Source organism: Cervus elaphus, chromosome 15 (genome assembly GCF_910594005.1).
Source record: "Cervus elaphus chromosome 15, mCerEla1.1, whole genome shotgun sequence".
Lineage (NCBI taxonomy): Eukaryota > Metazoa > Chordata > Mammalia > Artiodactyla > Cervidae > Cervus > Cervus elaphus.
This window is the reverse complement of record NC_057829.1, coordinates 89,202,579-89,216,111: the sequence shown is the minus strand read 5'-3', so window position 1 is coordinate 89,216,111 and position 13,533 is coordinate 89,202,579. Positions and strand designations below refer to the sequence as shown.

Below are 13,533 nucleotides of genomic sequence, written 5' to 3'. Positions count from 1 at the left end.
AAGGATTGATTCCCTTTCATTTATATGAGGGAAAAGTTCTAAGCTTTTTACTGAAAAAGCTGTACTATGAAGCGCAAACAAGGGATTGCACTTGTCGAAATACCTGGAAAAGTGTTTCACTGGAATGTTGTGCTGTTTAAAGATAATGAACAGTGGGGATTCGTTCACAGCTTTTGTTCAGAAAGGCATTTACAATGTTGTTCGGAGAAGGAAGCAGCTGTCTGGGGTAGCAGGCCTTGCATGTCAGGTTCTTCGAGTTTTTCACAAAAGGTCTGACATCAGGACATCCTAACTCATACCAGCGCGGAGCACCCTGGGATTTTTCAGGTCCATGCGGGGTTAAGTACACAGATTTGGGGGCTGAGGGTGGAGATATTACCTTAACAGAGGTGGTCGGCTCTGTTTCTGTTTTTCCAGTTTGAAATGCAGAAGCAAGGGTACTAATTTCATCAATTTACACACTTCCCATCCATAGCAAAAAAGAATACTAAGAGGTAATATCATCTCAAAGGTACCATAACGCTGCTTTAAAAAAGGTAAAAACAAAAGTAATATTGATCCACCAATCTCAGTTCTGTGTAAATATCCAAAGGAAATGAAATCATTATCTCAAAGAGGTATCTGCAACCCCATGTTCATTGCATTTATATATAAATCATGACAGAGATGATGGAATATTACTCAGCCTTGAAGAAAGAGAGAAATCTTGCCATTTGCAACAACATGGGTAAACCTGGAGGACATTACCTGAGTGAAATAAGCCAGACACAGAAAACAAACACTGAATTATCTCACTTACATGTGGAACCTCACTTATATGTGGAACCTCACTTACATGTGGAACCTCACTTATATGTGGAATCTAAAAATGTTGAACCCAGAAGCAAAGAGTCAACTGGTGGTTGCCAGGGGCTGCGGGTAGAGGAGATGGAGAGAGATCATTTGTAGACACTTTCAGTTACGATAAATAAGTTCTAGGGATCTAATGCACAGCATGGTGACTACAGTTAATAGCACTGTTTCGTATACTTAAAATTTGCTAAGAGAGTAGAGCTCAAGTGTTCTCACCACACAAACACTAAAAGGTAACCACTTAAGGTGAAGAGTAAAAGTGTTCATCACCCAGTCGTGTCCGACACTTTGCAACCCCATGGACTGTAGTCTGCTAGGCTCCTCTGTCCATGGGATTCTCCAGGCAAGAATACTGGAGTGGGTAAGCATTCCCTTCTCCAGGGGTTCTTTCCGATTCAGGTGTATATTAATTAGCTGGATTGCAGCAATCCTTTCATAATGTATACATATCAAATCATGTCCTACACCTTAAACATATACAACAAAAAAGCAATGTCAATTCTAAAAATAGTCTGGATCAAAGAAAACATAAGATTACTTTAAAAATGTCCATTTAACCAACAATTAGTCACGACTGAGCTGTGCTCCATGATTAGAGCTTAGAGGATCCCAGCTCCATGCACATGCCTCCTAATTAAGGGGCTGCCAGGCTGGCTCATTCACCACTATTATTTGATTGAGAAATTTTGTCAACTCCCTTCACAAGGAAGAAATTGGGTCCCAACACGAAAGCAATTTTACACATGTTATGGCAAGATTCAACAAGTACACCAGGGCGCTTGACTTTTAACCAGCTTCAAACCTACTAGGCTGCTAGTCTTAGACAAAGGAAAATGAAAGCTTTTCTTAAAAAAATACAAGGACTTCTCTGGTGGTACAGAGGATAAGAATCTGCCTGCCAACACAGAGGACACCGGTTTGATCCCTGGTCCGGGAAGATCCCGCACGTCTCCGAGCAACGAAGCCTGTGCACCGTAACTATTGAGGCCTCACTCTAGAGCCCAGGAGCCACAACTGAGCCCACGCGCCCCAGAGCCAGGGCTCTGCAAAAGAGAAGCCGGCGAAACGAGAAGCCCCCGCACCACCGCAAAGACATCCCCCACTCACCACAACTAGAGAAAGCCCGTGTGTGGCGACGAAGACCCAGCACAACCAAAGATATGTGAATAAAATAAACAAAGAAAAGTATATGTTTAAAAATATGAGATAGTGCTATCAAACTGAATATTAGCTATACATCTTTATTAACACCTCTAGGTAAGAGCCATGGAGTCTACACACACAGGCACACACACAAACTTACAGGCACATTGTTAAGGGCGTACACCAAACTAGTATACATGGAATGGATAAACAACAAGGTCCTACTGTCGAGCACTGGGTGTAGCATCCTCAATGTTCTGGGATAAACCAAAATGGAAAAGAATATGAAAAAGAATATATACATGCATAACTGGGACACCCTGCTGTACAGAAGAAATTAACACAACACGATAAACTGACTATACTTCAATTAAAAAAAAAAAGGTACACTCAAGAAATTCCCTTTTTTTCCCCCAGCTGAGATATTGATTCTACTTGGGTGAGAAATGATCCTTGGGATTTCTGTCTCCTTATGAGCAAAATGTCATCCCTGGTTAGGCAATTACTAGAACCTCCATTCAGCTTAGAAAGTCTAGGTTTCTAACTATAAATTATGCTCATAATTTGATTTGGGCAAGTGCAGATTTGCAAATCATGTGATTTTCACCAATTCCAACCTGAGTGAACTGTACAGGATGGTGGAAAGGCATTTTAGCTAAATGATTCATGACAAAGTGCAATGCAGATTTTTTAAAAGAGCATTGTTACCTGAAAAAATATATAGTTTAAGGGATTTCCTTGGTGGCTCAGTGGGAAAAGAACCTGCCTGCAATGCAGGAGATACAGGAGACTCAGGTTCAATCCCTGGGTCAGGAAGATCCTCTGGAGAAGGGAATGGCAACCCACTCCAGTATTCTTGCCTACGAAATCCCGTGGACAGAGGAGCCTGGTGGGTTACAGTCCACAGGGTTGAAAAAGAGTTGGACATGAACTTAAATCACGTTTGAGATCTTAATCCCATTCATAAAGATTCTGCAGCCAGAGCACCGGAATCAGGCTTCTCGGGTGGCACCAGTGGTGAAGAACCTGCCTGCTAATGCTGGAGATATAAGAGACACAGGCTAGATCCCTGGGTCGGGAAGGTCCCCTAGAGGAGGTCATGGCAACCCACTGCAGTACGCTAGCCTGGAGAATCCCAGGAACAGAGGAGCCTGGTGGACTTACAGTCCATGGGGCTGCAAAGAGCTGGACACGACTGAAGTGACGGAGCACACACCCTGGAATCAGCACCTGTACTTCTGTGCTGTGTTTGTTTTCCAAGCCTTTTCAGGCATAAAAACATCAGAGTTCTGTCTGCAGTAGGATGGGATTGCCTACGAAAGGAAAAGCATATAGACGTAGGGATTATGAGTCTCAGCTCTCAATAACCCTGTCAGTTCCTACACAGCCCACATCCACTGTACCAAGAATCATTACTGATGCCTTTTACAGGACAACAACAACAAACACTTGGCCATCTTTAAACTGGATTGGAATTAGAAATTCTTAGCTAACAGCCGCCAGAATATCAGAGAATGGTTCTGAACAGTCATTGAGTCTGGTAAGCAGTTCTGGGAGTTACAGCACCACAAACCTTGGAGTCAGAATCAGCTCTTTCTTCAAAAGGGTGGATGATCCAGATAAACTCAGGTACGTGTCTGTGTGTGCTGCGCATATATACACACACACACTGGCCACTCTTAATTAAACACAATGAATGTCAAATAAACAGCTCAAATAATGTCAAGTTTCAAATTACATTTTACTTAAAAGACAAGCCCCCAATTCACAGGCATTTACAAAACAGTCTTGATGTGAACTTCATTACAGGCTCACCTCTACCATGCTGTGATTGCTCGGAAGACTGTCTTCGAGTATCACATAGGATACAGTACAGTCACCATTTAAAAGGTGACATCAGATCTTCTGGGATGTCGTACAAACAGAAAGTCATTTTCAAATGTATGTAAGAGATAAGAGGTGGGTGGTGTTCAGTGAAACGTGATGGGCTGGGCTGCAGTCTGGGGGGCCAAGAAAAGAGCACCCCAACTCCCCCCACCCACACAATGCTCTGTGGCACCAGGAGAGTGAGCCCCAGAAGCTGCACGTCTGAGGCTCAGAGGCTGCTGTCACTGGCCCATCACGATTCTATCTTTACTGCCTCTGTATGAAATCACGTGGTTTCAGGGCTTAGTTTAAATGACTGACACCAGAGCTCCTTCCAGGAGCTTCTGCCTTGGTGAGGACCCTAAGTGAGGTCCCTGGGATGGCCCGGCCTCTCAGAAGACCCAGTCCTGGGCACCAGAGGAAGACACGCCTACCCTGATGCCCACAGTGTGACCCTGCCAGGTGGCTGGACCCTCTCCAAGCCAGGGGGCCCAAGGGGCCCAGTGAAACGGGTCTGAGAAGGTGCCCCTCGGTGGAAATGAGTTGGGTCCTGAGGGAGAAGGGGGTCCCCTGGGACAGAACTGGGAGCAAAGGATGGAGCTGCAGGGTCCAGACGCCGACTGTCGGGGGGAAGGACCCATGTCATAATCCTTTCTGGGGGTGGGGGGTGGGGAGATGGGGAGCCCCGGCCCCCACAGCACCAGAGGGCTGCTCCAGGGGACCACATGGATACTCATGTGTCCCCACTGCCAGCCCCTCCAAGAAAACCGGAGGAGAGAAGGGCAGACGCATGGGGGCACCCTCTAAGTAGTGGAGGCTGGGGTGGGATGGCGTGGGCAGCGTGGGGGCAGGGCGGGCAGGAAATCCCCTCTCAGGAAGGATGCTCACTGTGCAGGCCCCCACCCGCCAGCCCCATGTTCAGCGCCGCGGTGAAGGACAAAGCAGATGGAAAGAAGGAGGCCGCCCAGCGGGTGCTGGGAGACATCAGAGATGGCCTCAGAGACACCCAGCTCCCTCCCAACCTCGTGTCCCTAGGGGACAAGCATCTCCTTCCCCGTGAAAGGGAACACGAGATAGCTGGAGTCTTATGCAAGCTGTGTGGCATCAGCTTCTGAGTTTCCTAAACCAGAGGGCTTCCCTGAGAGCTCCGTCGGTAAAGAGTCCACCTGCAATGCAGAAGACCCCGGTTCGATCCCTGGGTCAGGAAGATCCTCTGGAGAAGAGATAGGCTACCTCCTCCAGTATTCTTGGGCTTCCCTGGTGGCTCAGCTGGTAAAGAATCTGCCTGCAATGTGGGAGACCTGGGTTCGATCCCTGGGTTGGGACAATCCTCTGGAGAAGGGAAAGGCTACCCACTCCAGTATTCTGGCCTGGAGAATTCCATGGACTATATAGTCCATGGGGTGGCAAAGAGTCAAAACCCTAACTTTCACTTTTCCTAAACCAGGGCTGAACTAGGGGGGTGAGGAGGGCCATCCTAAAGATGCTCTTATCCCTGGGGAAGGAAGCAGAACTCAGGGAACCAGAGCCACGGAGCAGACGAGGGTTGCCAGTTTGGAGAGACAGCCAAGCTCAGTCTGCAGGCAGCATCGTATTTCTTGAGGGTGGATTTCACAGACAAGTCCCAAAGGGCAAATGTGTGTGACTCTCTCACCAAGCAAAGAAACAGTCTAACATGGGAAAGGCCAGGAGCATCCTCTTAATATAAGAGCTTTACCCTCAGGCTCTTGATGGGGAAGCAGTGACACAGACTGGGGTGACACAGTGACCTGCCTCAACGAAGCTGCTCCAGGGCTGAAGAAACAGGGAGGTGAACCCCACCTTTTTTGCTTTTGCTTCCAAGATTATACTCTGCGGAGAACCTTCATGTGAGAAACTCCATCTCCTCTATACTGGTTCCAGAATTTGTCAGAACAAGAGCGGATTCTCTCTCTATGGTTGCTTAATTTGTTCAGGCGCTAAGTCAAGTCTGACTCTTTGTAACCCCATGGACTGCAGCACACAAGGCTCTTCTGTCCTCCAGTATCTCCCGGAGTTTGCTCAGATTCATGTCCACTGAATCAGTGATGCTACCTAAACATCTCATCCTTGACTACATGGGCGCTAAGTCACTTCAGTTGTGTCTGACTCTTTGCGACCCTAGGGACTGTAGCCCACCAGGCTCCTCTGTCCATGGGATTCTCTAGGCAAGAATACTGGAGTGGGCTGCCATTTCCTTCTCCAGGGGATCTTCCCCACCCAGCGATCGAACCCACCCCACCCTGAGGCTCCTGAATTGGCAGGCAGAGTCTTTACCACTGAGCCACCTGGAAAGCCCTTCACTAGCAGGTGTCTAACTCTTCGTGATTCACAAATTATCTTCTTAGATGCTACTTCATTAAAGCCTAGTCAGAATTATTCCCAGATAGTAAGACTGAGGCTTGAGAACACAGAACTTGCCCCACATGGCCCAGCCAGAAGGGGAGGGGAACTGGAGGGAGAAAATAGGATCCATTCCCTCTGGGGACATCCCTGGGGGTACAGAGGATAAGAACCCTTGCCAGTGCAGGGGACACAGGTTTCATCCCTGGTCCAGGAAGATCTACATGCTGCAGAGCAACCAAGCACGCATGCCAACTCCGGAGCCCTGCACCCGAGCTGTGCTCTGCAACAAGAGAAGCCCACGCAACTCAACTGGAGAGGAGCCCCTGCTCTCCACAATAGAGAAGGTTCAGGCACAGCAATGAAGACCCAGCGCAGCCAAAAATAAATAAATTCTTAAAAAAAAAAAAAAAGAACCCATGCCCTCTGACCCCAGCGCCAGACCTCCACCACATGGGGGTGATCCATCTTCCCAGGCAACAGAGGTGGTCCTGGGCAAGCCCACAGAGGAAGATAATATGTGTTTAGGATTCCTTTCTCTGTTAAATGCCAGAGAACCTCAGATACATATTAGGATACTAGATGATCTCATAATTAACTAGTTTTGCAATATTAATTTGCGGTTATACTGACAAGGAGCTTCCTAGGAAACCTAAAATATGCCATACATTCGAGCACATTTCCATCTATCCTACTTCGGAATTCTTCCAGAGTTTAATTTGGTCCATGATGTAAACAATCCCTCATTTTCATCTAGAATGTGTGGCATGTTGCTGTTTTCAGGAAAGAGACAAATCATCTTAATTTATGTAAAGAGTATTCCTAAAGATATGTATAATGGAGTCTGCAAGGCGTAAACACCAAATGTGTAAATATCACAGAATTATCTCTGCACATATTGTCTCAGAAATGGAAACAAATCCCTTTGCTGCAAACAGTCACTCAAGAGAACCTTAAATTTTGTCATTTTGATGTTAACGTGGGTGTGGAGGGAGCTGGGAGGCAGAATTTTAAAAATATCCCCCAAGAGTCTCACCCAGCGTGCAGTGATCCAGGTGCTGCTGGGAAGGGGCTTAGCAGGGGAGTTGAGATTCCTAATCTGCTGACTTTAACATAGGGAGAGGATCCTGAATTCTTGGGGTGGCTCCAGGGTGGTCACAGGAGCCCTTTTAAAAGCAGGAAAGGAGCAGAAGAGAGATGTGATGGTGGGGTGGGGCAGGGGTGGGGGGCACAGATGGTGGAAACAGGAGAGGGACTGCTGACTCTGAGGATGGAGGAAGCAGGCCTGGAGCCGGGGAGTGGGGCAGCCTCCAGAACCCGGAGACCACCCTCCACGTTCAGCCACCATGGACACAGACCTCACCTGCGTGACCTGAATGCAGGCTCCTTCATCCCAGGGTCTCCAGCTGGGACCACAGCCCTGCCGACACACCGATCTCATTCTATGAGACTCCGGGCAGAGCCCTCCAGAGAGAAGCTGTGGGGTCAGGACTGGGTGTTGCTTCAAGCTGCCAAACTGGTGGGAACTTACATGGAAACTGACTAAGATGAGTCGGAAACTGGCCACGGGCACACACGGGTGTGCAAATGAGCAAAAGAACCTTTCCCCACCCTCCTTTCTCTAAGGAAGACAGACGGGGCACCAAACACTGCACCCACGTGAGACCCACAAGCCGGGCCATGGGTTCCGCGCGGCGCTGCCTCACAGCTGCCCAGGCACCTCACCTGCGTGGCTCTTCTTCCCCAGAGGCACAGCTGGGAGGTACTTCCCACATCTCTGATTTCCCAAATTATAAGCACTCAACATATATTTGCATACGCTAATGTGCCAAATGTAAAATGTAGGGCATCTATTTATCACTAAAATTCACTCTAAAGCAATAACTAACACATGGAAGAATTCTTCATCATGGCATCATTTTGGGTGTGTGTGCGCCAAGCATTCATCTTCAGTACATACACTGCATTTACTTTTCCAACTTTTTTCTTTCCAATGGGGAAGAAGAGAATCCTACGTAAGTCACTTGATTGTAATATAATAAAATATTGTGGCACAAATATCTGTACCTTATATCTTCTTTATATTCCTTAACAGAAGAACCACAAAACAAGACTAATCTGTGGATCATAAATAAGGATATGATTCCTAAAAATGTCAGCCACTCAAGATTATATTGAAACTTGACTCATAGATTCAGATATGACTGAGTCAATATTTAGCTACCCACTTAAAGAGTCTGCAGAGCCTTTAAAAAATAGCTCCAGTAGATTTTAAAAAAAAAATTGCTGGGAGATGAGCTCTGCTCGGGAGCTGGATGAAAAAGACAGATCAAGGCAGAAAAATAAGTCAGTCCTCTGTGTCATGGAGATAATCACAAACAGCGATCAAACACACAGTCAAACTTGTCTCCTGCCTGAAGAAAGAGCTCTTAATTTTGAAGGTGGAACAGGACTGTTCTCTTGGAATATGTTGGTTCACTTTTTCCTACAACTTAGGATTTCTTCCATTTGGGTTAAGAATCAAAGAGGGCCAAGGGATTTCATAAATAAAAATAGAAAAATGCTTTATGGTTCACCAAAGAGGAGGGAGGCACAAGGGATCCTGCTCACAGCTGAGAGTGATGCTGTGAAATCCTATTTTATGTATACAGAACAGAACAAAGAATGATGATATGCCCTATCATGGGCAAGCTACCTACCACTTGGGACTCCATGGACTGCAGCACGCCAGGCTTCCCTGTCCTTCACTATCTCCCGGAGTTTGCTCAGACTCACGTCCATTGAGTTGGTGCTGCCATCCAACCATCTCTTCCTCTGTTGCTCCTTTCTTGAAGGGAGCTAAAAATGTAAATACCAAAGATATTTCAAAGATTGTGTGTCCCCCAAGGGTTCTTAATCTTTTTGGTGACTTGGATCCTTTTGGTCAGTCAGTGGAGAATATCCTTAGAATAATGTTTTTAATTGCAGAAAATAAATTATATAGGACTAACAACTCAATATTTGTAATGGGCAAAATATTTAAACAGACACTATCAAAGAAGATGTACAGTTAGCAAATAAACCCAGGAAAAGATGTTCTAAGACACTGGTCATTATGCAAACTAAAACTGCAACTAGGTATCATGACTCACCTATAAGAATGGCAAAATTAGAAAAGTAAACAACTCTTCAAGAAAACTGGAGACATCAAAGGCACACTTCATCCAAGGAGAGAAATGGTATGGACCTAATAGAAGCAGGAAAGAGTAAGAAGAGGTGGCAAGAATACACAGAACTATAAAAAAAGGTCTTGACCCAGATAACCACAGTGGTGCGGTCACTCACTTAGAGCCAGACACCTGCAGTGTGAAGTCAAGTGGGCCTTAGGCAGCATTACTAAAAACAAAGCTAGTCGAGGTGACAGAATTACAGCTGAGCTATTTAAAATCCTAAAAGATGATGCTGTTCAAGTGCTGAGCTCAATACGTCAGCAAATTTGGAAAACCCAGCAGTAGTCACAGGACTAGAAAAGGTAAGTTTTCATTCCAATCCCAAAGAAAGGCAACGCCAAAGAATGTTCAAACTATGGCACAGCTGTGCTCATTTCACATGCTAGCAAGGAGATGCTCAAAATCCTTCAAGTTAGGCTTCAACAGTATGTAAACCAAGAACTTCCAGATTTACAAACTGGGTATAAAAAGGCAGAGGAACCAGAGATCAAATTGCCAGCATTCACTGGATCATATAGCAAACGAGGGAATTCCAGAAAAACATCGCCTTCTGCTTCACTGGCTACTCAAATGCCTAGACTGTGTGGAGCACAACAACTGTGGAAAATTCTTAAAGAGATGGGAATACCAGACCACCCAGCTTCCTCCTGCGAAATCTGTATGCGGGTCAAGAAGCAACAGTTAGAGCCGGACGTGGAACAACAGACTGGTTCACAATCAGGAAAGGAGTAAGACGGGGCTGTACCTTCTCACCCGGTTTCTTTAACTCCTATGCAGAGTACATCATGTGAAATGTTGGGCTGGATGAATCACCAGTTGGAACCAAGATTGCCGGGAGAAATATCAACAACCTCAGATAAGGAGATAACACCACTCTGGTGGCAGAAAGTGAAAAACCTCCTGATGAGGGTGAACCAGGAGAGTGAAAAAGCTGGCTTGAAACTCAATATTCAAAAAACTAAGATCGTGGCATCTGATCCCATCACTTCATGGCAAATAGAAGGGGGAAAAATGGAAACAGTGACATATTTTCTTTTCTTGGGCTCCAAAATCACTGCAGACTGTGACTGCAGCCATGAAATTAAAAGACGCTTGCCCCATGGAAGGAAAGCTATGACAAACCTAGGCAGTTGGTCAAAAAGCAAAGCATCACGGTGCAGACAAAGATCCATATGGTCAAAGCCATGGTTTTTCCAGTAGCCATGTACAGATGTGAGAGTTGGACCATAAAGAAGGCTGAGCACTGAAAAACTGATGCTTTCAAATTATGGTGCTGTAGAAGACTCTTGAGAGTCCCTTGGACTGCAAGGTGATCAAACCAGTCAATCCTAAAGGAAATTAATCCTGAATACTCATAAGAAGGACTGATGCTGAAGCTGAAGCTCCAATACTTTGGCCACCTGGTGCAAAGAGCTGACTCACTGGAAAAGACTCTGATGCTGGGAAAGACTGAAGGCAAAAGAAGTGGGCAGTGGAGGATGAGATGGTTAGATAGCATCACTGACTCAATGGACATAAATCTGAGCAAACTCCAGGAGACAGTGAAGGACAGGGATCCTTGGGGCAGGACTTAGCAACTGAACAACAAAACAACAGACAATAGCAAATGTTGGCAAAGATGCAGAGCAACTGAAATCCTCCTCCGCTGCTGGTAGGAAAGCAAACAGTACATCACTATGGAGAACAACTTGCTTTTTTAAAAAAATAATGTCACACACATGTGTTCAGCAATCCCATCCTGCTTACTTATCCAAGTGAAACAAATCTAGATTCACAGAGAAACTTATATGCACATGTTAGAGCCATATTATTAATGTGTGTATGTTAGTCACTCAGTCATGTCTGACTCTTTGTGACCCCATGGATTGTAGCCCGCCAGGCTTCTATGTCCATAGAATTCTCCAGATAAGAATACTAGAGTGAGTTGCCATTCCTTCTCTAGGGGACTTCCGAACACAAGGATGGAACCTGGGTCTCCTGTATTGCAGGCGGTTGCTTTATTGTCTGAGCCACCAGGGAAGCCTGATTTTATTTATAAGTGCCCCCACCTGGGAACAGCCCAAATACAGCCCCATGTGGAGAATGGGTAACCAGAAGTGAGTATATCCATACACAGAATACTACCCAGCAATACTGATATACACAACAGCAAGAGTGACTCCTAAACCCATATGCTAGGTGAAAGAAGCCAGACTCAAAAGGCCACGTAGTGTCTGATTCTATTTATAGAACATTCTAGGAAAAGCAAACACTCTAGGAAGGGAGGACAGATCAATGGTTGCCAGGAGTCAGGGGTGGAGTTAGAGAGTCTACTGTAAACTCACAGCCCGAGAGACTGTTTAGTTGGGGGGGCACGGCTGGATTCGTGAAGGTGGTGGTGGTTACGTATCTCTATGCATTTGTGAAAGCTCATGCAGCTGTACACAAAAAGGGTGACTTTTAAATTTTGAAAAAAAAAAATTTTATTGTTCCTAAGTAAGCCAGGCAAAGGAAGACGAGTATCATATGATATCACTTTTATGTGGAATCTGAAAAAATGATACAAATGAACTTACATACAATACAGAAATAGACTCACAGACATAACAAATTAATGGTTAGCAAGCAGGAAGGGGGGAAGAATAAATTAGGAGTTTGGGATTAACATTAACACACTCCTATATATAAAATAGATAATCAACAAGGACCTGCTATATAGCACAGATATATAAAATAATCAGCAAGGACCTTCTATACAGCACCGGGAGCTCTTAGTATCTTGTAATAATCTCTAAGGGAAAAAAAATCTTAAAAAATATATATGTGTAACTGAATCACTTTACTATACACCTAAAATTAACACAATATTGTAAATCAACTATACTTCAATAACAAATAGAAATTAACCGTAAACTAAAATATATATATACATATACATTCTTCCGACCATGAAAAAAAAATGTTTAAAGATGTGAGGAATGACAAAGGAAGCCAATTATATGGAAATAAAGGTGTAAATTTTTCCCCCTATCTAAATTTCCAGACCCTCTGAATTCTATCCGTGGACTCCCAGGAGACTCCAGGTTAAGAATCCCAGAGTGCGGACCAACACACTCAGGGATGTTACCACAACAGTCCCTATGGCCGAAACTGTTTGGAAATGCGTGCGCGTCGCTTCAGCCGTGTCTGACTCTTTGCGATCCTGTGGCTGTAGTCCGCCGGGCTCCTCTGTCCATGGGAATCCTGTAGGCAAGAACACTGGGGTGGGTCGCCATGCCCTCCTCCAGGGGAGCTTCCCGACCCCGGGAGCGAATCCACCTCTCTTCTGTCTCCTGCATCGGCAGGCGGGGTCTCTACCGCCAGAGCTGGCTGGGAAGCCTGCTGGTGTCCTCACCCCCCCAGGTGGTGCCTGCCGCCTGCAGCTCCCAGCGCACCTGACCCCACCGGGCAGACGCGTGGGGAGGGGACACGGTCACCAGGGAACCCTTCGGAGATGCCGTGCCGGACCAGCACTCTTGGGCGCAGTGCCCCTGATTTCCTGCTTTTGCAGCCCCCAGCACCTGGCCCAGGTATAGACTTGATAAACACCTATATTTGTTAAACAGGTGAAATATCCATCTTTGTTGATTTCTTTACAAAAATCAATTTTACCTATTTACCATACAGCTCATACTTCCAAGTAATTTACTTAAAATACCTTATTGCTTTAACACTAAGTATTTATATAATAATTTTAATTGAATCAGGATTGGTAACTTTATTATTTGGGCTTCCCTGGTATCTCAGCTGGTAAAGAATCCATCTGCGATGCAGGAGACCCCAGTTCGATTCCTGGGTTGGGAAGATCCCTTGGAGAAGGGATAGGCTACCTACTCCAGTATTCTTGGGCTTCCCCGGTGGCTCAGATGGTAAAGAATCTGCCTGCAATGTGGGAGACCTAGGTTTGATCCCTGGGCTGGGAAGATATCTTGGAGAAGGAAATGACAACCCATTCCAGCATTCTTGCCTGGAGAATCCCCATGGATAGAGGTGCCTGGCGGGTTACAGTCCATGGGGTTGCAAAGAATCAGATGCAATTAAGTACAGCACAGAATCTTATGACTTTAATACTAAGGATTTATAT

General features: G+C 45.6%; 1 protein-coding gene across 3 annotated transcripts in view; it reads right to left on the bottom strand.

Annotated features, from left to right (window-relative positions):
• Nucleotides 1-13,533, bottom strand: part of PTPRE (protein tyrosine phosphatase receptor type E) — a 180,553-nt gene that overhangs the window by 147,651 nt on the left and 19,369 nt on the right. Inside the window, exon 2 of one of the 3 annotated variants that reach the window (XM_043925325.1) lies at nt 3,160-3,308. The exons of the other annotated variants lie outside the window; for them this stretch is intronic. The gene's annotated coding sequence lies outside the window, so the exon portion shown is untranslated. The remainder of the gene's footprint in view (nt 1-3,159; nt 3,309-13,533) is intronic. 3 annotated transcript variants of the gene reach the window in all.